Below are 20,996 nucleotides of genomic sequence, written 5' to 3'. Positions count from 1 at the left end.
AATTTAATAAGTCTCGTAAGCATTAAATGCGACAAAATGGCTAATTCCGAGAGCCAATGTTATCTCGATAATATCGCATTCCTATCAAATGGAAGAATGGTTTATGATTCTCATCGAAGCCATTTAGTGTTATGAGTTCGACGACAAGGTTTCAACCAAGATACAACAAGTAATATAAGCGATCCGTAATGGCGCAATAAAGGGCGATAAAGACGCAGATTATTGGAACCTGCGTCATCGTGCTACTTTTTTCCCATTTTGACTTTCGCGTATTGTTTGCTAGTAAATTGCCGCTTCAGTGCGTGCAAACCGGCCCTTTTGCTGGTCCCGATTGCGTCGGGATTGGAAACTATGCGGTGGCGTTAAATCGTTCAACTGCAACTGTATTACGTTCGGAAATTAGCCCAGGTGTGTAATCGATTAGGCTAATGTGATCATACTGTTATCGTATTGTGTATCACTGTATTTCGAAATCGTACATACGATTGTATTGATTCTAGGTAGATGTACCGGTGATTATTTTTTACTGCTCTTCTGATTAAAAAATTCCTAATATTTCGCATAACGTCATCTACATTTAATGGGATTATTTTATTGATTTTCTCTTGATTTAGCAATAATATAGAAATATGTAATGAAGAAGGAGGAGCAGAGTGAGAATTTTTCATTTATTTTCCATGCTTCATACAACTCTGAGAAAACCAAAAAATTGAAATATAGTAAAATTTGATTAATATATATAATAATAATATCAATGATATTAAAAATAATTAACATTCTTTTTTTCTTATTTCTTTTTATTATAGGTTGAATCGATTATTTCTCTTTATTAGATTAGCGTGCTATATAATAAGAAACAGCAGCTGCTTTAAGTTTTTCGAAAGTTTCATTGCTTATTCTCTACGATGACATTAACAGTTTCACCTTATTGTTCAATTCTTTCTTAAAAATGTGAAAACCGTGGAACCACACACAATATACAGATGGCTGACATTTTATGAACGCATTCAAGTCTCCCGTATTTTATGCGTAATAATTTCATGAGAAACTGCAAACTATGCGCTTAAATACAATGTTTGCTTACATATTAAACTTGTATCACTGCGCAAAATTGCAGCGAAATCGCGTGATTCGATAGTCGGATAATTTATCGAATTATTGTATGACGCATATATGCTAATATTTCTTTCTTTTGTTTCAGGTAAGTAACGCTACTGTTTATTGCTGATCGTATTTCTCTCCGAGGTGCATAAGGTATTATAAAATATTATACTATATAGATAGATAAATATGAAATATATATAAATATAAAAATATATATTAAAATATAAATATATATAAAATAAATATAAAATAAGAATCCCACATTTTCAATCAAATGTTAAAAATAATTATCCGAAATCTCTTTATCATGACATTAATAATATTGTCGCAATAAATGTCTTGACATTCGTAAATTCACAAATGCATCTAACAATAAGTACGGCTTTGTTTCTGAAGATCAAAGATCAATGCCTACTAAAGTTGATTTGAGAAACGCGAGCCCGCACAAATATTATAATACTGTCGACTTTATATACTTGCTGCCGGTATACAGGCGCTTTCTGCTCCTTCCTTCTGCCTTTTCTGTCTTTCGCCAATCCCTTTGGACGCGCATACGAAAATGTCTCGGCGGGAATGTGCGTGAGCGCGAGCTTACGCGAAGGAAGCAGGAGAAGGGGAGGGAAAAAAGGAGTAGGATGGATAACGCGACGCGTTCCTGGTGCAACTGTATGTTAATGGAATGCGCATCCGAATACGGAATCAGGATGGAAGCCGTCCGGTTTGATATACCATTCTGCTTACGTTCCTCGCCCCTTCTCGACTCCACCTCTACCTCGTCATCTGGTCGTCTTTTCGTGTCCGTCTCTTTCCTTCCTCGCTAAGCTGAGCAACGAGAGCGGCTCCTCCGTCGACACTGCATGAGAATCGAAAACTATCCATGCTTCGTCTTATTCTCCGTTCCTTGAGACCATCTCTGAAGCTGTCCTCTTGGACCTCGCTTGCCATCCTCCGCCTCTTCTTCCTTCCCCATCATCCCTTTCTACCTTCGTACATATCGGCACGGCATGTATGTCATATCGATAATCCCTTACAAGATTTTGCTTGCATACATAATATGAGACCGCACGTACCTTTGTAGCGTATCTGCAAATTAATACGACACAATGTTCGTTTTGTCGTGACGATAGGAGTTAAATATTCGAGAAAGCTGTAGATATAATCAAATAATAATATGGATTTATAAACACGCTAGAAAAAAAGCGTAGTAAAATTTTATAATCTAAGTGCGATCGTCTAACTATTTGTGTTTAATTTAATTATATTGAGAAAATATCGCTGCATTTTAACGAGTGGCTTACTTGTTTCTGGAGCCATCAAAGAAAATGGTATATGCGCTCACGATCCGCAAAATAAACATCGAGCGAGATGATCGGGATACCGATCGATCGCCAATCTCCTTCTCCTTTTGTCGACAGAAATTTCGTGTAAGAAACGCACGCGGAATGCACAAACATGTTGCGGCTGCAGCAAAGCTGAAGGTGACTTTAATTAATTAATGAGGCAACGTTCATCGAATGTTTGACGTGCAGATGGACGCGTACTATCTATATACGAATCAACGTTCGGTTCAAAGCTGAAATTATTTCGCACTCATACATATTAATTATTTAGTTTTTTAAAATGTTATTATCATATTTATATGCAATTCTCTCATCGCATATAGCAATTTTACGTTAACTGATTACATATTTTTGATGGATAAAAAGCGAATAATGCATTTGTAATATAATTGTCTCGTTCCATATTAATTGCGCTAATGTTATCTCAAAGTATACATCTTCAGAATTAATAGGGAATAATCACAATAATAATGAAATAAATCTGGAAATATTACATCAGGCACTAACGACATAAGATTGTGGGGAAATTTCTCTGTCAGTATCGTGCTATTTATTTGATTAAAAAAACGATCTTAATTAATTAACATGGTATCGCTCGACAGATGGACCACTCTAATTGTGAGGCTGTCTAACAAATTGGTATTCTTTGTACAAACAAATAATCTTCTTAATTTCGGTCGTCTTTTGATATATAATTAACTTCTACACAAGTATATTTATTCTTAATCGCGATGGACTACAAATATATACATATAATAACATATTGTTACTTTACGATAGCCATAATTCACTCAGGGATTCTCTTTCATGTATCCATTTACGAATTATAATGACAGATGGACATGATTTAAAAATAAGAAAGCTTTTAATTATATTATAATTATATTTTAATTATGTTATTAATCAAATATCTCTGTGATTAGGTTTTTTACAAACAATTGCTATGATAATAGGCGGCATCTTTTTTTATTATTATCGTAAAAACTTGTCGCGTTTTTATACGTTACGAGCGCAGATTTTTCTGCCCTATCACGAACTAAAAAACAGACTAGTTGGAGTTTAGCTCGAGTGTGGCCTTAATTAATTAACGAGACGGTGCTCGACGGATTGTCGGAGCTCAAGGGAGCGGGTCGGACGGCGGAAAACCGGCGTTCCGTATGAGCAACCGACGCGTTCTTCCGGGCGTATCCGTGCTCTACGGTGTGCTAATTCGGTTAAATGCTTAATTGCTTAATTCCATTTAATACGTCTGCTTTCCGAGCGACTGCCTTTGCCTGTCTCCGCTTATCTCACCTTCCTTCCTCTCTGGACTTTTTCCGCGCACGTTTCTTCACTCGATTGACGTTCCCACCCTCTCTTCGCCTTCTCTTCTCCTTTTTAACCTCCAACTTATATTCCAGCTCCTTAACTTTGTCTCTGTCGATCGACCGGACGTTTCACCTTCTCGAGGACGGCCCGAAGGACTCGAAGAAAGGAGGATCGACGCGGACGAGTGTGCATTTCCGTCGCGACCGACCGGTCCATTCGCGACGGGGTCGATGGCCTCGCTAGGCTGGGCCATCATGGCAGAAAGAAATCACGAGCATAATTAGCGAATGATTGATCGATGCGTGTCGCACAAGCTATGCATGTGCATTGGCTCCTTCCCTCCCTTCCTCGGTCCCGGTAATGCATCTTCGTCGCTCTTCGGGTCGTCGTCGTTTCTGCCTTTTCGTCGCAGGCTTCGCCTCGCGCTCCCCATTCCGTGTCCGATCTCTTTTTCTTTTACCTTAATTTAGTGCCCATCCGCGGCGGGCATACGCTCTGAGAATCGCGTATATGCACGCGTATGTATGCACGAGAGATTCGTATGCAGGTACATATTCGGCGTTTTTTTGCCGCGACGACGGCCGTTAAAGTTCCACGAAGCTCTATGAGACGAGATCTAAATTAGGAATGAATTGCGGGATTGCCGTATACGATCTGCTCCCGCCGCATGAGCACTTATTTTGCACCGTTATCCGCGCCTTGTACCGTGAAAACTCGACAATTCGTCCGAAGTTTACGACGGCCTGCCTTATCCGCCCACGTGCGGTAATTCGTGTCTCGCATTTACGGAAGGTTGAACGTAACGCAGCAATGTAATACATTATCTCGCGAAATAATCGCGCCGCGACAGTAATGACCGACCATAAAGTAATTAACGATGGCGGTAAATATGGTCGACTACTGTGGCCGAGCAGACTACTCATCTAAAAGCGCTTAGAAACGATCTTACGAGACAGCGAGCAAAGATACTAGACGATTCTCTTCCGTCTGAGCTCACATAAATTGTGTGTATATATGTATGGAGCCATCTATTCACAATGAAAACATCCATATGTGGGACCGACAAGTTCTATAATAATTTAGCATGGCTAAGTTAATTGATAATCGTGAATAGAATGATAATTCTCCGACGATCGAATTTATAAATGACGAACCGATAAGACAGCTTATCGCGCGTTCACAAGCTTGAGAAATAATCATTTGAAGAATTCAGGACTCAATTATACCAGAGACACACACACTCTTTCGAGGTCTTAATTTATAATCCACCGAAACGAGTTTCCCGTCGTCCGGATGTCTATTATCAATTCCATTCGGAATTTAATTCGCGACGGCTTTGCGCTAGTAACGTCCGACCGATTCGCTCTAACGAATTCGATAAGAAAGGTACATTCGCACTCTTTATCTCGTTCGCGTCTCGATATAATACTAATTTTCGCGGCTCGATTCAATTAGCGCGACTGTCTCGTTCATCGTGCAATATCATTTTCATCGCTTCATCGAGCGATCTTCGATGAATTATTCTCGCGCGTCATTCGTGTCTCGGTGAAGGCGATCGCGCGTATAAATCACTACCCACCTATGATCGAGAAACTCACCGCGGGTGGGTTAACCATTGAAAGAGAAAGAGAGAGAAAAACCGTACCGGGACAACAATGCGTTTTACCAAGCGACGCGCACTCGCTCGTTAAAAGAATTTATCCCAGCCGGACAAGCCGGCCGGCCGGATCTTGTCCACAGTGTCGCTATCAATATTATCCACGAATTTATCGTCGTCCGTAGGAGAGCAGGACCGACCGACCGACCGACCCCGACCGACCAGCGGTGAAAGCGCTGGCGGATCGCGCGGATGTCGGGCATCTATCGCGATACACTCAATCTCGCAACGGCACGAAAAACCTCGTTGCTCCACTCGATATCATCCATCGACCTAATCTGGTTTGACAGAAAAGTGACACCTTGTTGTGACGGGCCCGATGTCGTCCCCTCTTGTCTGGTCGCTGAATCCTGTCCAATCTCTTTCTCTCTTTCTCTCCATTTATCGTTCTCACTCTCTCTCGCTCGTTGCTACATGCAAATCGAGAAGTGCGGTGATGTTTCTCTCACGCCGAGTATATTTGCCAATAGATATTATCGTGTATCTTTCTTTGAAAATAACCGTGTTTAATGAACAGTTTGTAAAAAAATCTATATTAAATAAGAAGGAACAAATAATATGACAAAATAATGTGATATCATCGGTAATAATTGGAGAATGAAAATATAAGCAAATGATTATTCAGACTCCATTCATTCCATCGATCGGAGCGCATCTCCGCTCGAAGGTTCAATTATCTGTTTCTGCTACCGCGAAGCGGCCCTTCCTCAAGAATTACGATAGTCGAGATCTCAGAGCCCTTAACCTGGACTGTCAGAAGGCTCTTTTGATTAGAATCAGCAGGAGCGGAAAGTTTCATGCATGGTGCACGCTTAGTCAAGTATACGTAATTTTCCGTTTCACGCGGCCGGATATGAACAATTTTATAGAAATAGAGTTGTCAGTTTGTATTTTCTCCTCCTCTGTTTTTCCCTGCTTTTAGTATCTTCAACGATCTTAAAATAATTTTGTAATTGACGATATGAAGATTAATTCAATGGGACCTCAATCTAAGACGGAAAATTGCTATTTTTATTAGTCATTATCATTATATTTTACTCGCATTTTTTGTGTTTATTATTAACAATAACTAATTTAAATAATCTAAATTAAATTAAATTAATTAAACTATCAGACGCTAGCAGAATTAAAAAAGGTCAGCTAACTCTTAACCTTTTCACGAGAAAAGCAGGTAATTTTTATTCCGTCTTAAACTAGTAATATCCCGTTGAGTTAATATCCATGTATCATTCTCTCTCTCTCTTCTTCTCTCTAAGACAAAGCGCAACACAACCAATAAACTAGAGACATTTCCGTTTCTCGTTTCGCACGACTCGAATAGAATATCGCCAATGAATTCATCTGGCAAAAGGCGTGAAACTCGTCTCGGTGACGTTCTTTGGATTCCACTCATTGCATCCGCCTCACTCACGATTGGTACCTTGTTACTACGTGAGCGTGCAAGAAAGTGAAGTCGCTGTGCGTCATGAGATAAAATTTTTAATATATTTGTCAGCCGACAACAGCCATTGCCGCGCGCTTACACGCTCTCTCCCAAGTCCCGTATGTGCTTCATGGGACACACGTGGCCGTTTCTCGCGATTTTGTCTGCGACACAGTTAATTAGTCCCGGTCCTGCGAGGCACGCCGACCGTTTGTAGATATTTACGTTGGGCCCTCGTCGGCTTAATGTCCTTTAATACACACGCCAAGCACACGTCATGATCGGCGTTAGATGTGTTGAGTACTCGTCGCGTTCGCGGAAGATGACGAGCGTTCAATTAACACCGTAGGCACGGCTGAATGTCCGTGATTGGTACGTTACGCTTGTAATTTGTTCTCCGCCGCTCGCTCGCTCGCACTCTCGTGCGAGTTGCACACGAACGACCGAATTGCAAATGCAAACAGGCCTGTAAATCGTGATTCCCACGATAATAGAGAGAACCGTGTAGAAAAAGAAAATAGATGTAAATTCTCAAAGAGTATAACATTAATGTACAAAAACTAATAAAATTTAATTTTTCCATCGCCAATATCGCAATATATCTCTGCTGACAAATCATCAATTTTTTTAACTTATATATTGCGTGTGTAAAATAGAAGAAGGTATTTCTTTTAATACATTTTTATCAGATTACATTATTGCTATAGATAAAAAATTACTTTTTTCAAAATCGCGAAATGCTGTTCATTCCAAAAACTGAAATATAGCGCACTTGATTTTCTATAAGATGAAAAAAGTTTTAATAAACACCGATGAAATTTTTAATAATTTACTATTTTTCTCCTTCTCTCTCATCTTTCTCTTGTAACAGATAGTTTCATGCGATTTCGCGAGAATTGATCGTTGAGAATATTGTCACGTCTGACGAAATAAGGGTGAGTTATGCTAATGGAGAATATCTATCCCCTTCTCTGCGCACATTTGACAGAAACTCGTTTAGAGAGTGTAAACTTTCGAGATGTGGGTCATTCGAGCGCGCACATAACATAGAGTTACCTGGCATAATTTTCCACATTCGCGATTACCTTATTCCCGCGGCGTGGAATTGCCACGCGGAAATACGCGAATAATCTCGTTCGTGGAGTGCACATTAATCGTATCTCGCCGATCTCCGTGTTAAATCGCATCATTTTAGCCGCGCGCTCGGCGACGATCAAATGAAAAACCTCCAACATCCGCCCGCGTATGTATATTTAACGAGAAAGCTCGATGAAGCGCGCTACGAGGGTTTAACTTGAGGTCGTATCGCGTAATAAATTGCATCGCGGTCCGAAGAGAGAGAGAGAGTCAAACATTATGTCCGCTTTGTTGCCCTTATCAAACATATGCCGCCGCGAAGGGCCCGTTTGCAACTACAAATACCGATTTCAATACCGTCTCCGACACGATGATGTACCTTCCTTATATCGTCTGCATTTCGTGTACTCTTACATCTGCCTCTCTGTTTTATCGGTTTTTGGACTTCGTAAAGGCTATTGCGTAACGTTCAATCCTCCTTATAAGTATAATGTATTTTCGAGATACAATAACAATGTGTCTGATGTTATATATATAGTGCTAAATATGGCCTTATGATTCTTAACTTATGTTAACGTCAAATGGGGATTTTTTATATTTGTGAATCTGTTATATAAACGACCTTATTCATATCAAACTAAGTCACAGAGATAAATTTTTGTATCATAAAATTATTATTTTTTCAAAAATAATCGATTAAAAATAAATATAATTATCAATCCATATGTGATTAGGATCACTCAAATGGTTATATCTATATACATGACATTAATTATAATTTGTTTTAATGTTCTATTTCTATAAATGCGTGGTGCATATACACCGAATCTTTCTCTGAATTGTTTCTCGCAGTATATTCCTAGAAAATTGCAGATATTTCTTCTACCTGAAGAAAACCAGCAGGTAACTACTAAAGCAATCCATTCTGCAAACAAGTTTAGTCCGATATGTTTCCAGAAGCATTGTCTTTTTTTGCGGACCTTGAGCGAGCGAGCGAGCAAAAAAACGAACAACTGGTGGCACGATTAAAAAACTTTAATGCAAACAAATGCAAGTTCCATTTTAACTAATTTGATTATTAAAACAAAAGTCCTCTCTACGTTTATAATGTTTCATCAACACGCGAACCTCGCATCCCAAAAATGGACTTGCACACGTGACATTTGCATCATTCGGTCCTCGTTGTCTCTCTTTCTCTCGCCCTTTTTCCACTCTGGTATAACGAAATATGAATTATGCCAATGTGTGTTTGACGCCCATTACGCGACCGAATCATGAGAGCGATTTATTTCATTCATTTTCTAGCGTGAGCGGAGTTTAGTTACCTTTGCATAATATGCTCGAGCCGACGTTTCAACGCGGACAATATTTCCCGCTTTTATTAAATAGTTCCTATATGAACGCTTTCTATTGGTGAAATGTATTGTTGCCATCCGTGTATAAATTGTTCGGATATTAAGCGAGAGTTTAAATGTATACGAGCTCGGATAGTGATTTATGCAATTCTTTCACTGCAAACTACTTTGTTACGAGCGATCGCGTTGAATGTATACTTGATATGCGGTAAGCGAAAATTCCATCTGATGTCATGATAAGAAATGCTACATTTAACAGGTAAAATTATTTCACGCCCACAGCACCCGCATGCCAATGTATTCAGTAAGTATATGAAAACGCGCAGATTATGTACTTCACTACAATATTGCTTTAAAAAAAATTAAATGCAACAGACACTAAAATAATATATCATAACAAAACATTACGTGTATGATAGAAATAAGTAATATATAAAGTGATAATCGAATAAAAAAAATTTCTTCATCTTTTTGTTTTTTATTCTTAGACTTTTCTATTAAAAGTCAGAGACAGTCATCTCCGACGAAAGAAAGAAAGACGTCGGAAATAAAACGGATGTATCTAGCATTTCTTTTATCTTTTATAACGATGCGTATACACGTCATGTAACGGTAATCATTTCCTTCTTAACTCTCGGGAAAATCCTCTTTTTCCAGAAGACCTTAGAAACTTTATTGATACCACTGAACAGCATATATATATACATGTATATAGTGTTGTTTGAAAATGCACACATACTACAGGTGCGTTTCGGGGCGATGCGATGACGATTCGAGACGGCCAATTCGTTTCGTGATGCTCGTACATAACATATAACAGACATTCATACATAGCATATAACAGACGTACATTCTTCAGGTTCCATCCGCATACTCTCTTCACGGTCGAAACATCTCTAATCCTCCCAGAGTCACACATATCCGCAGCTGTGTATATGAATTATGGTAAACGGGTGCATAATTCGCCCGTTTCTCATGCTTTCACTCGGCCGTCAAATTGTCGGAGACCACGACGACTAAGAGCATTGCCTCCTTTCACTCTCATACTCCGACTCAAAATTATACGCACCACCGCGACAGGCGATATACCGTCGTCAGCTACACCGGTCGGGATCTCATTAACCACGTGACGTGTAATTATCGGCGAGTGTTGTCATGCGGAATATTAATTTCCCGTTAATGATCGTGGAAAATGCGCATTTTCGAAAATCGATCGATTTGCAATTTCTTACTACCTGACGACTATGTTATTATTCACTTAATTTGACCTCTACTGAGATAAATCCTTATATATACTGTCAGAATAATTTATTTCTCATCTCTTATATATTAACAGTTATAAAAGTATTTAATTTTTCTTTTAGATTTCCTTATATTGAATCATTAAATTTTTCCTTAGCAATTTTGTTCTGGAAACTTATATATATATTTACTTATTCATTAAAAAATCTACTTCGTTAAAAAATTCTTCATTTTGGAGTCTCGCCTCATTTAACAACCGCCTTCCATCTTACTTTCGCGACATCGATATATCGCGACATTATAGGACTTATATTAAGGGAACGCGGCGTTCGTGCATGTGGCTTAGTAGTCACGTCTGAGAAAATCAGTAATTCTTGTCGCAACTGCTCTCCCGCGTAATCCCCGCACGAATAGAAAGTCTATTTCTCAACGACATCACATAATAATTTAATTGGATATAATCGGCTCGCTTATATGGCAGCGAGACATTCGTAATACCGGTCGGCGCCGTTCACCGAACGCATTTGTCTTTCGCGATGAAAGCCGCGAGTAATCACGGTATGAAGAAATAAGACTCGGATGCAGAGACCAAATGATGTCGTGAGGACCCACCGTCTACGCATAACCTGTAATTAATTGTCATCACATAATAGAAATCTTTTCATTTAGGTAGTAGTAGCACGCACGCGCCGTAAAATCTCCATAAACTTACTACTCACTGTCAAACGTGACATGGTAAATTTCTGACAATTTTGTGCGTTGGATTCGAGATAGGACAACGTACTACACCTTCACATAAGCATCTTTTCTTGTCTCTATCATAATTGCGAAATACAATATAATCGTGTCTTTGCTTCAATAAAATTTAACAGCATTTGTAAAGATTGTTTGATAATTACTAATTGGATAATTGAAATGTATAATTTATGAAAAAAAAAAAATTAGAAACAACTGTATGTAGTATTTTTTTCTAAATATTTTATTATTAATATCGAGTATGTATATGTGAGTACATAATCATAAAAAATAATTGTAATACTTGTTATATTTGTTAGTATAAGAGAAACTCTGGTATGTACTACAGAATCAATAGATATTGTGTTTTATGTATCGAATAGCTCTGCCAGGAATACTTCACAAGTGCTCTCGATAAATTAAATTCCATAAATCGATAGTCGGCTTGAGAGCAATCTGAAAAATGCGTATGGAATCTCGTAAAAATTCTATGAGATACTTGTTCCTCTCCGCATATTTCGCGGAAGCTCGACTTAGAAGTACCTGATATACACGCGGAAAAGATTTATATATTCGTTAGGTATACATCGCGAGCGAGCGCGAGAAACGATCGTGTAATATTCCCGATCGCGAATGCGGTCTATGTAAATGCGATGAACGAATGTCGATAGACAGTCGAAGCGGAAGAGATGCATTGTATCACCTTTTATATACATCACATACGTACACGCAAGCAATATGCAAGCAGAAACAGCCGGTTCAACGGTTCACGATCGTTGCTTTGCAGATAATATCGCAATTATCCAGTTGCTTCCCGAAACGCGCGTTATTAATGCGCGTTCGTGAACAGCTGAGAATCTTTTGACGTGCAAATACAAATAAAAATGGCGAAAGAATCTTCTCGAGCAGAGTTGCATTGTGCGCGTGATAAATGACTCTTCCACGATTTCGTAAACTACCGAGCGCAAGGACAGGTGAGATTAATCGTGAGTTTTATTAATTTGTCAAGCAACTTTGCGCCGCGCTGTAAATGGGTTCCCGCGGCAGTTTCGCTCCCGCTGTAATATTGTTCGGATGAACCGTGTAAAGGATAACGCGCGGCAACTTGGAAAGTCGATAATATTCGGCCCTTCGTCCTAGTTGCAAACCAAGCGAATATATAATAATTTCATTCGAGCACACATTATTCTGCTATACAGGGTGTTCTAAAAAGGTATGTCAAAAATTTAAGGAGATATTCCTCACACCTGAAGGATGAAAAAATGTTATATGGACATAGGTGCGGAAATGCTTATTTCAGGAGTTATGTTGAAAATACTGTTAGCTGTATTACTTACACAAGGAAAAATTTAGGATTAATTATTGTAGACGACAATCGTTTAATTAGGCTTATTTACATTTGGTTTTAATGTGACCTTGAGTATGTTACAATAAATGTTAAAAATGTTCACCATTTTCCTGAATACAAGCAGTGACACGTCGACGCATCGATTCACGGACACGTTCAAAAATGCTCTTTAATGTTATTGATCTTGTAAATAAGCCTAATTAAACGATTGTCGTTTACAATAATTAATCCTAAATTTTTCCTTGTGTAAGTAATACAGCTAACAGTATTTTCAACATAACTCCTGAAATAAGCATTTCCGCACCTATGTTCCTACCATATGACATTTTTTCATCCTTCAGGTGTGAGGAATATCTCCTTAAATTTTTGACATACCTTTTTAGAACACCCTGTATATGTGGCATATATATGTGATAATGGAGGATTCACACGACAAGTTCTAGCTATTAATCCTCATGAAAAGAGTATTTCTATTCTTGTATATCGGTCAAAGATATAAAAATATATCGTTCTCTTTTTTCCAAGTTACGCTTTTATCATAAACTCTTACATTCTCGTAGAGAAAACAAATTTAATTGCATCCTCTATCGATTTATCGATTGACGTCATACCAAACTTTAGCCTCTGCCCTTTATAGTTTCACCGCAAACTATCTCTGTCGAAATATTATTTATGCGTACCATCAAACATAATGGATTTAACCAGAAACACTATAACATCGCATTAGTGCTTTCCTCAATTCGATATCAATTGAATCTTTCAATAATAGAAAGTGCTGACCATTCTCGCTATTGAACATATTCAAAGCGATATAATAAGTTTTAAATAATTATTTTATATAAGCTTTAAATAATTTGTTCACATCGATTCATCGAAGCAAATTTAGTTTTTTAAAATCATATCGTCAATTTTTACACATTTTTTAATATATATATTTTTTGCGGGTCGAGCCAACTATTAAAAAATTTCTAAGACTGCATAGTATCGGTTATGAAAAAATGAGCGATTTCGATACATTTCACCGCCAAAAACTTGAACGAAATTCTATAAAATTCCATTATATCTCATCGTGATCGCGAAAATAAAAAACTGCAGCCTGCAACCTCTTTTTTCTCAACGGCGCCCCCATCTTGACGTATCAAGCTGGCACGTCTGTAGCTTTTTGTCGTTGCGTTTGTCTTTCTTTCGAAACTGCGTACGGTCGGACGGCCTCAAAAGGCGCGAAAGGACAGTGTATCCCGTCGCGATTGCGACACGAGAATCCTGAGAGAAGAGAGGAACCCTGTCCCGAACAACGGAGACGCGATATAAATGCGGCAGATTTAAGAGTTAGCGATCACGCTCGTTAGGACACGCGCGAAGAGCCTATGTCCTACACGCCACGCATATCTATAACGTTAATGCGTTACATACCTGTACGCGGACACGCAAAAGTGCAAGTATGCACATCGAGGGGGGGTACACGAATTCCTCCTCTCCTTCTTTCTCCAGTCGTCCATGTGTACACGCGTAAATACAGGTACATGCGTGCGTACGTTGTACAAACGGGGGTACATAAACTATCCTCGCATTATCGTTTCCGCGCACAACACGTTATATGTTTGTAAAACTGCGAAAACAAATACCGTCCCGACGACGAGGATGTTAAGGAAACGATTATGCCCGGCGCTTGGGGCTCGACACAGTCGTCTGCGGGTTTTATACGTACGACGGGTCATTAACGCGGACAGCTTTGTCAATCCGGCGCGGATTATCTCGTCGAAAGTCCCTGGACGTGGGCCCCTCTTTCGCAGCAGCCGCTTCCGTTCTCCGCCTGTAATAAAGTCACCGATGGCTTCATTCTTTCTTCAGCTTCTCTCCTCTCTTTTTTCCTTCATCACGAATTGGGTGCGGATTAATTTTTTGAAAAGTGAACCGAATGGAAATTGCTACGATGCAAATATAACGTTTCATCTCGTTTTCATCTCTACTCTCTTTGATCTAGACAAACATATATTTTCTGTGAGAAACGAGATTACATATCAATTTGATTCTGAAAAAAATATGATAAAATTTTCAAGCACCGAATTTGAACATGAGTGTAAATTGTAACATGTTAGCTATTCTTAAAAATATTTAATCTAATAAATAATTAATTTAATTTATTAAAAATATTTATCAAGAAGGAAGAACCTTTATAAAGAACATGTATTAAATTTATTAAAAATATTTATCAAGAAAGAAGAACCTTTATAAAGAACATGAATAATAATGATAGTTTAAATGTTTAGTATTGAAGTACATATTTTATGATTGTAGAAATTTCATTGCTTTTGTCTTTAATACAGCCTATTAAACAGCAATTCCGCTGTGTAAAACGCGCGTATTAATGTCATTCGAGAAGATATCGAATATTATTTAATATATTAAAATTCATCACACATAATTGACCTTACATAATCCGTGATTATATGACATAAAATTCTTTGCTATATAGAAAGATGTTAATAACTTAACTTAAGGAAAAGGCTTAATAATGCAACTAGCTAACGACAAGCAAAAGTTATTCAAACGAAAATACTAGTCATCAAGATCCAATCCGGACAATTAACGGCTCGAGTCCGTAAGTCGAGTCATTAGCGAAACACGCTTAGCTTTGTCAACGAGATGCGCGTGGATTATCTCGCCCCAAGTTTCGCCGTTGCAGCTCTTTCGCAGTTGCACGCTGTTAAGAATTTCGTGCGTGGCATTTGCATAGTTGAATATAGTTTTGTAAAGCACATGCAACGCTCATTTAAACTGTATAACTCGCAAGAAAAGTGCTTTCATAATACACTATTATACATTTGTAATTGATTCTGTGAGAGAAAAATATTTCTTTCAACATGATTTTCGTCGCTTTGTCGGCATTATTATCTGCGGTAATAATTCCCAAGGTAAGATGCCATAGATGGCTCTTAAGCCTCTCTTCGCATTTTATGAAGAACTTAAGATATAAGATACTAGGCCAAAAAATCAGTGTATTAAGCTGTTTTCGAAGGAGCCGATCAGGTACCCGATGGTTTTACGCGGTGGACGAACCATTAATGCAACACCGTTGCTTTTGCAAAACCGGTACGGATTATCTCTCGTCGAAAGTTTCTCAATACAGCTCTTTCCGCGGACCCGGATCCGCAGTTGTTATCGCTGCTCGCGATGCAACCAGAGGATGCCCTTGTATAATTAACTGCGAGCGCATAATATCCAGTACACTGCAGGACCACGTAATAATTGGTTCCTCAATTTTTGGTTAACGAGTCCTTTAAGTGCCGCGCGTGCATTCCAATATCGATAAAATTTGGATGAAGTAAGTACATGTTCGTGCCATATACATTCTCTCTCTATATATAATGCTCAGCATACCACAGCTGGTGATTATTATTATGAACAAAAAAATGCGGGCAATTTAATCAGCAACAATTAGCGCGCGACGAAGTGTTATTCATAAAGGTATTTTGCCTTTTTATCTCTATAATTCGATTATAAATGGAATGTATGTGAGAATGTGTGGCAAATAAATCGGGAAAAGACTATAAAGAATAACCGAAGGAATTATTGTCTACGTATTATATCTAAAAAAAGTGCCAAAAAATCTTTTCATGCTATATGTACAGTTTACCGTAATTATTTGAAATTAAATTGCGTGGCACATATTTAATGTAGGTGCATGATTGTACAATTTATTCTCGAAATATAAAATTCTCGAAATCTCATCTTTAGATTCTAGATTATCAAAATGAAAGAAAATCTACGATAAGTAGCGAAATATATGATATACATCAAAGCGTATTAGCTGTGCGTAACGAAGTCGTATGGGTCGTTTAATTAAGACGCAAGAATTAAACGCTCGGTGCACAAAAGTACGTAATTAATGTAACCGCTCACAATGGTTCTCCGCAATGGCTTAATTCGCGAGCAACGCTCTTATTCGAGTTACTTACAATTAGTTGGGCTTTGCGTAAATAAATCTTGCTTCAGACGTCAATTAAACCCAACGCAATGTCGTAGCAATTATCGAGTCTGTCGCGTAATATACGACGGCAATCAAAACGTAGATATCCAAGTCCGATACTGTGTGATATCCGCGTCCCGAGGGAAGTGAAACGCGTGCTCGAGAGGTAAGGATAATTTTCGCTAAGCGTTCCAAACGCATCTTTCGATATGGCTAAACGTGCCGACTGCTGCGAGCAATCGCGATAACGTAATACGTTATAACTCGGTGTACTCACACGCCCCGTTGAATCTCTCTTACTTTCGCACTCCTTCACGGAAACGAACTGTGCGCGCCGCTCTCCATCGGCGCAACCGATCGTTTAGATATAATTACTGACAATCCTCAAGGGCACCCATATCGTGATTGGCCATTTCCATGGCTCTCAGTGATCGTTAACAGGCATTCCGAGGCGTAAAGGAAAGCAACATACGGAGAAATTACACTCACGCGCGCGCGAGTGTCGACGTGTGTTGCTGGAGTACCCTCCGCCGTTTTATAAATTGCCAGGCACATCGGCCATACCATTCGGATTCAACGTGGAAATCAATTTTATTTCGAACGCTGATCGTGTTCCAGCCACGTACAGAGACGAGGTATTCTCACGAAGATGCGGCGAAGATATCGACACGCGGCTTTCTTAAGACACTATATAATTGAGCAGGTACGGCTATTTATGATCGCTACGTGGCATCGGTAGTTTCATTAACGATTTATAAACACGTGCCTTATTTCTTAGGATCCGTAATAGTGAGTTGAATTTTACCGATGGGATTGTGCAGTGGAAAATAATGGGATCGAAATAAAATGGGATCAAGATACACGATGATTACGTACATCTAACACGAGATAGAACACACGATCGACGTAGCGTGGTTATACTTAATACTTAGTCTCAAGTATAAATACGTGTAAATTTATATTTAATACAGTCTTGAGTACACGTGTAAATTGCGTTAACGAAACATACTTCTCCATCTTTCTCTTACATCGCTTACGTAATTCATTGTCCGATACACACGATGTCTAATAACGATGTTCGCCTCACGAAGCTCACGATTCTTGCTCGCGGTTCGCCTTCGTAAATTAAGTAAGACCTATCCGGCGAAGATAAACGTAATCTACCGACCATACCTTTCTCAGATCGCCGTCTCTCGATCTGTTCCGTCGCGAATCGAGATATTTAGGTTTCACGAGGTGACACGGATACCGTCGCCTTCGTTATATTTCCCGCCGAGATTAACAATTGCAGATTAACAACCGTAGATTAACAACTGCATCGCCAAGCGCACACAATTACTAACGGTCCGCCAGAAAGATATCGTAACTCTTACGGGCGGTCATATCCGCGCTTCTCTCTCGGGTGGTCATTAGCGAGTATATGGGTGCCATAATAAAGACGAAAGCACGGAGAGAACCTTGGTAACGGTGCGCTCTCTCTCCTTCTTCCTCTCTCCTTCTCTCTCTCTTTTACGAGGAACAACCACTCGCCGCTGCGCCGAGGGGATACATGCATACCATGGCACATGCAATGTGTGCATGTGTGTGATTGTACAGCCGCATCTGCATACATTCTTGGCCTCTATCTCTCGGAGGTGCTGTTCGGAGCACCGGCCGCTAGATTGGCTTAATAAGGATGATAAATCGGCGTTAACGCGGGAATTACGAAACGCACGCGGTCACTCTTCCCGCGACGGGGAGCACGGGACCTCCTGCACCGGGGTACGCGGTACCCCGGACGATCAGCAGGGTGTCTGGACGCGGGAAAAAAATACAGTCCGCGCGCTCCTATAAAAAGCCGTACAACCTGCGCGCCCTTGCCACGTATACGTGTACGTTTGCGCGTCATGCGAGCACGGTTACGTGATTATGTGTGCGTACATGCAAACGCGATTGTCACACGCACGAAAATCGGCAGTAAAGCCGACGGACGTCTTCATGCGGCGCCCCATCTCGCATCTCGATCGCGACTCTCGGGTCTCTCAGATACTCGCGCCTCTTTCGCGACACTGTCTCCAACGCTGGAGACAGCTTATTGGACTTAAATATCTCTATAAATAATCGATTATATGGCGACCGTTAAACGTCTTAATGAGCGAGACACCAGTCCGTTTCCTGGGTAGTCGAAAGCCGCTCGACGCTCATCTCTCTCTTCCTTTCCGTCCATCTGTTTCTTTCCTTTTACTCTTTCCTCGCGAGTTTACTTTTATATTGTCGCAATTTCGCGCGCGCATCATCGCGTCACTCCCGGAGATGCATTTTTTCCCGACACGGAATCACGTTGCTGGTATGCATGAGTAGAAGAGATGATTTAAACGTATTGCGTAAAACGAGGAAATATGTGAAAGGTGACTAGACAAATTTTTCGCGAAATATGAGAAAAGTTTTATTACTGAAAATACAATTTTATCACTATCTTTCGTACGTTTTATTGTTTGATAAATCTTTTCCTTATCGTGAAAAATTAGAAAAATAATTTTCGCTCAAAGATATAATATTAGACCCCGAAAGCACAAAGAATTCTCTCACGCGTGCCGTGATCGATAGGAACGAGAGAACGACGAGAAAGAGAGAGAGAGAGAGAGAGAGAGAGAGAGAGAGAGAGAACGTCTTCTCGTACCGTGAAATCGGATAAACATCGCCTAACAAGTGGTACGCGTTTAAGTACGCGGCAGTTTTACTTAATTAGCGGCGCCGGAAAGGATAGAGATAATACGGGACAAATACTCAGACGCGTCGGTCATTAGAGGAAGAATCGACGATGGGAGAGACCGGGCAGGAATCGGCACGAATTTCGAAGTTTCGGAGAAAGGCACACCCACGGATACGGTGGAATGCAGAGATGAGAGCGAGCTAACACATCGCGCGAATGTACACAAGTATTTGAGACGACACGCAAAGCCTCACCTTTGTTCCGAAATACCTGTGCACCTGTTATCTCGCCAAGACGATCTCTGTCTCAAACAAATACATCTCCGACTCTACTATTGCCGGGAAATTAAAGGAAAGCCGATGCGTCGGCGTTCTTTAGATCCTATCTAGATCAATGTTGCTCATCAAATATTTGTCTCGAGCCCTTTGTAGATATTATATCGATGCTCAGTCTTAATTAATATTCCCAAGCATTCGAATTCTCGAATTGTTCGAAAGAACTGTATATCGAATAAGTCAATGTATTACAAGAATAAATTATTTTTTCTGTTTCTAAAAAAAATTAGAAAAGAATATTGTAAAATATAAGAAAATGTTTCCTGACAAAAATTGATAATGGATATTCGCCTTCATTGGAACACAATCATTCCGAATCATATATTTAATAAATATGCACTATACATTGAGAATAGAGATCATTTCGTCGTTACGAAATCTCATAGCTAATCTGATACCCACCTGATCAGAATCGCAAAATTTTTTCTTCCCAATTTTAATGTGCCACAATCGATCAATGACGTACAATGACAAGTATAAAATATAATTGACTGGCCGGTGTAATGATAATAAATGTGCTGATATACTATTCGAAGATATTTCCGGAAGCAAGAACGTTCTATTAAGATGCCTCGACGATTCGGGTCACAGCTGATCGAGCGATGCACTCGAATGCATTCTGTCCCATCACTGCTTCTCTTTTTTTATCATGCGAACCCCCATCACTGTTTATTAGCTTTCTCACCTTCTTTACAACGCAGAAGTATAGAATGATTTCGGAGAAAACTGAGATTTTATCGGGAGATTGCAATCCGCGCAGCTATATCGTCATCGGTATCGTTTTTCAAGCGACGTGTCATCTGCTTTCCGTGTAAAGGACAGATAAGTGGGGGCGAGGATGATATTATTTTACATGCCAGGCGGAGCGACGTTAAGTCGCACCTCCGAGCGTCCCCACTTCCCTTCGCACATTTAACGTTTCACCGCGTTTACAATGGTTTCCTTTCTCGAGGGATCGTGCAGGTTACGAAAGAAGCGGTGGTAATGAAAGCAAACTACTAATGTTACGTAACTACATTATTTTTTTATCCTATATTAGTATCCTTCCAGTTTTATGAGAAGCCATATCTGTTAGTCCTTGTGTATAACGATGTGTGACAAAATAGTAAAAAATAATAAAATAATCAAAGAAATATTAAAGACATTATGAATACTAAATATAATATAATTTCGAAATTAGAAAATTGAATATCACGAAATTTTATAATATATGTATATGAGTTAAATTTAATGCAATAAAATGATTCTCTAAATATTTGTATTGTTTGCCTATTTATATAAGACTTCATTAATTAATAAATGGATGATTTATAAAAGTAATGTAGGAAATAATTTTTTGCATTCATTAATAAAAAATCTACCGTGATTCTTTAAAATACTAGGAATGCGTGGGTGATCCTGTACGTATAC

The 20,996-nt window shown here is 39.3% G+C and overlaps 1 long non-coding RNA gene across 1 annotated transcript in view; it reads left to right on the top strand.

Moving 5' to 3' along the window:
• The window catches only part of LOC145977511 (uncharacterized), a 127,038-nt gene that overhangs the window by 42,312 nt on the left and 63,730 nt on the right, over positions 1–20,996 (top strand). The window lies entirely within an intron of this gene.

This window comes from Camponotus vicinus, unplaced genomic scaffold (genome assembly GCF_025532165.1).
Source record: "Camponotus vicinus isolate PSW18456_S1 unplaced genomic scaffold, iyCamVici1.0 SCAF_9, whole genome shotgun sequence".
In the NCBI taxonomy this organism is placed as follows: domain Eukaryota; kingdom Metazoa; phylum Arthropoda; class Insecta; order Hymenoptera; family Formicidae; genus Camponotus; species Camponotus vicinus.
Note: the sequence above shows the minus strand (reverse complement) of the source record. Positions and strands in the feature narration are given on the sequence as shown.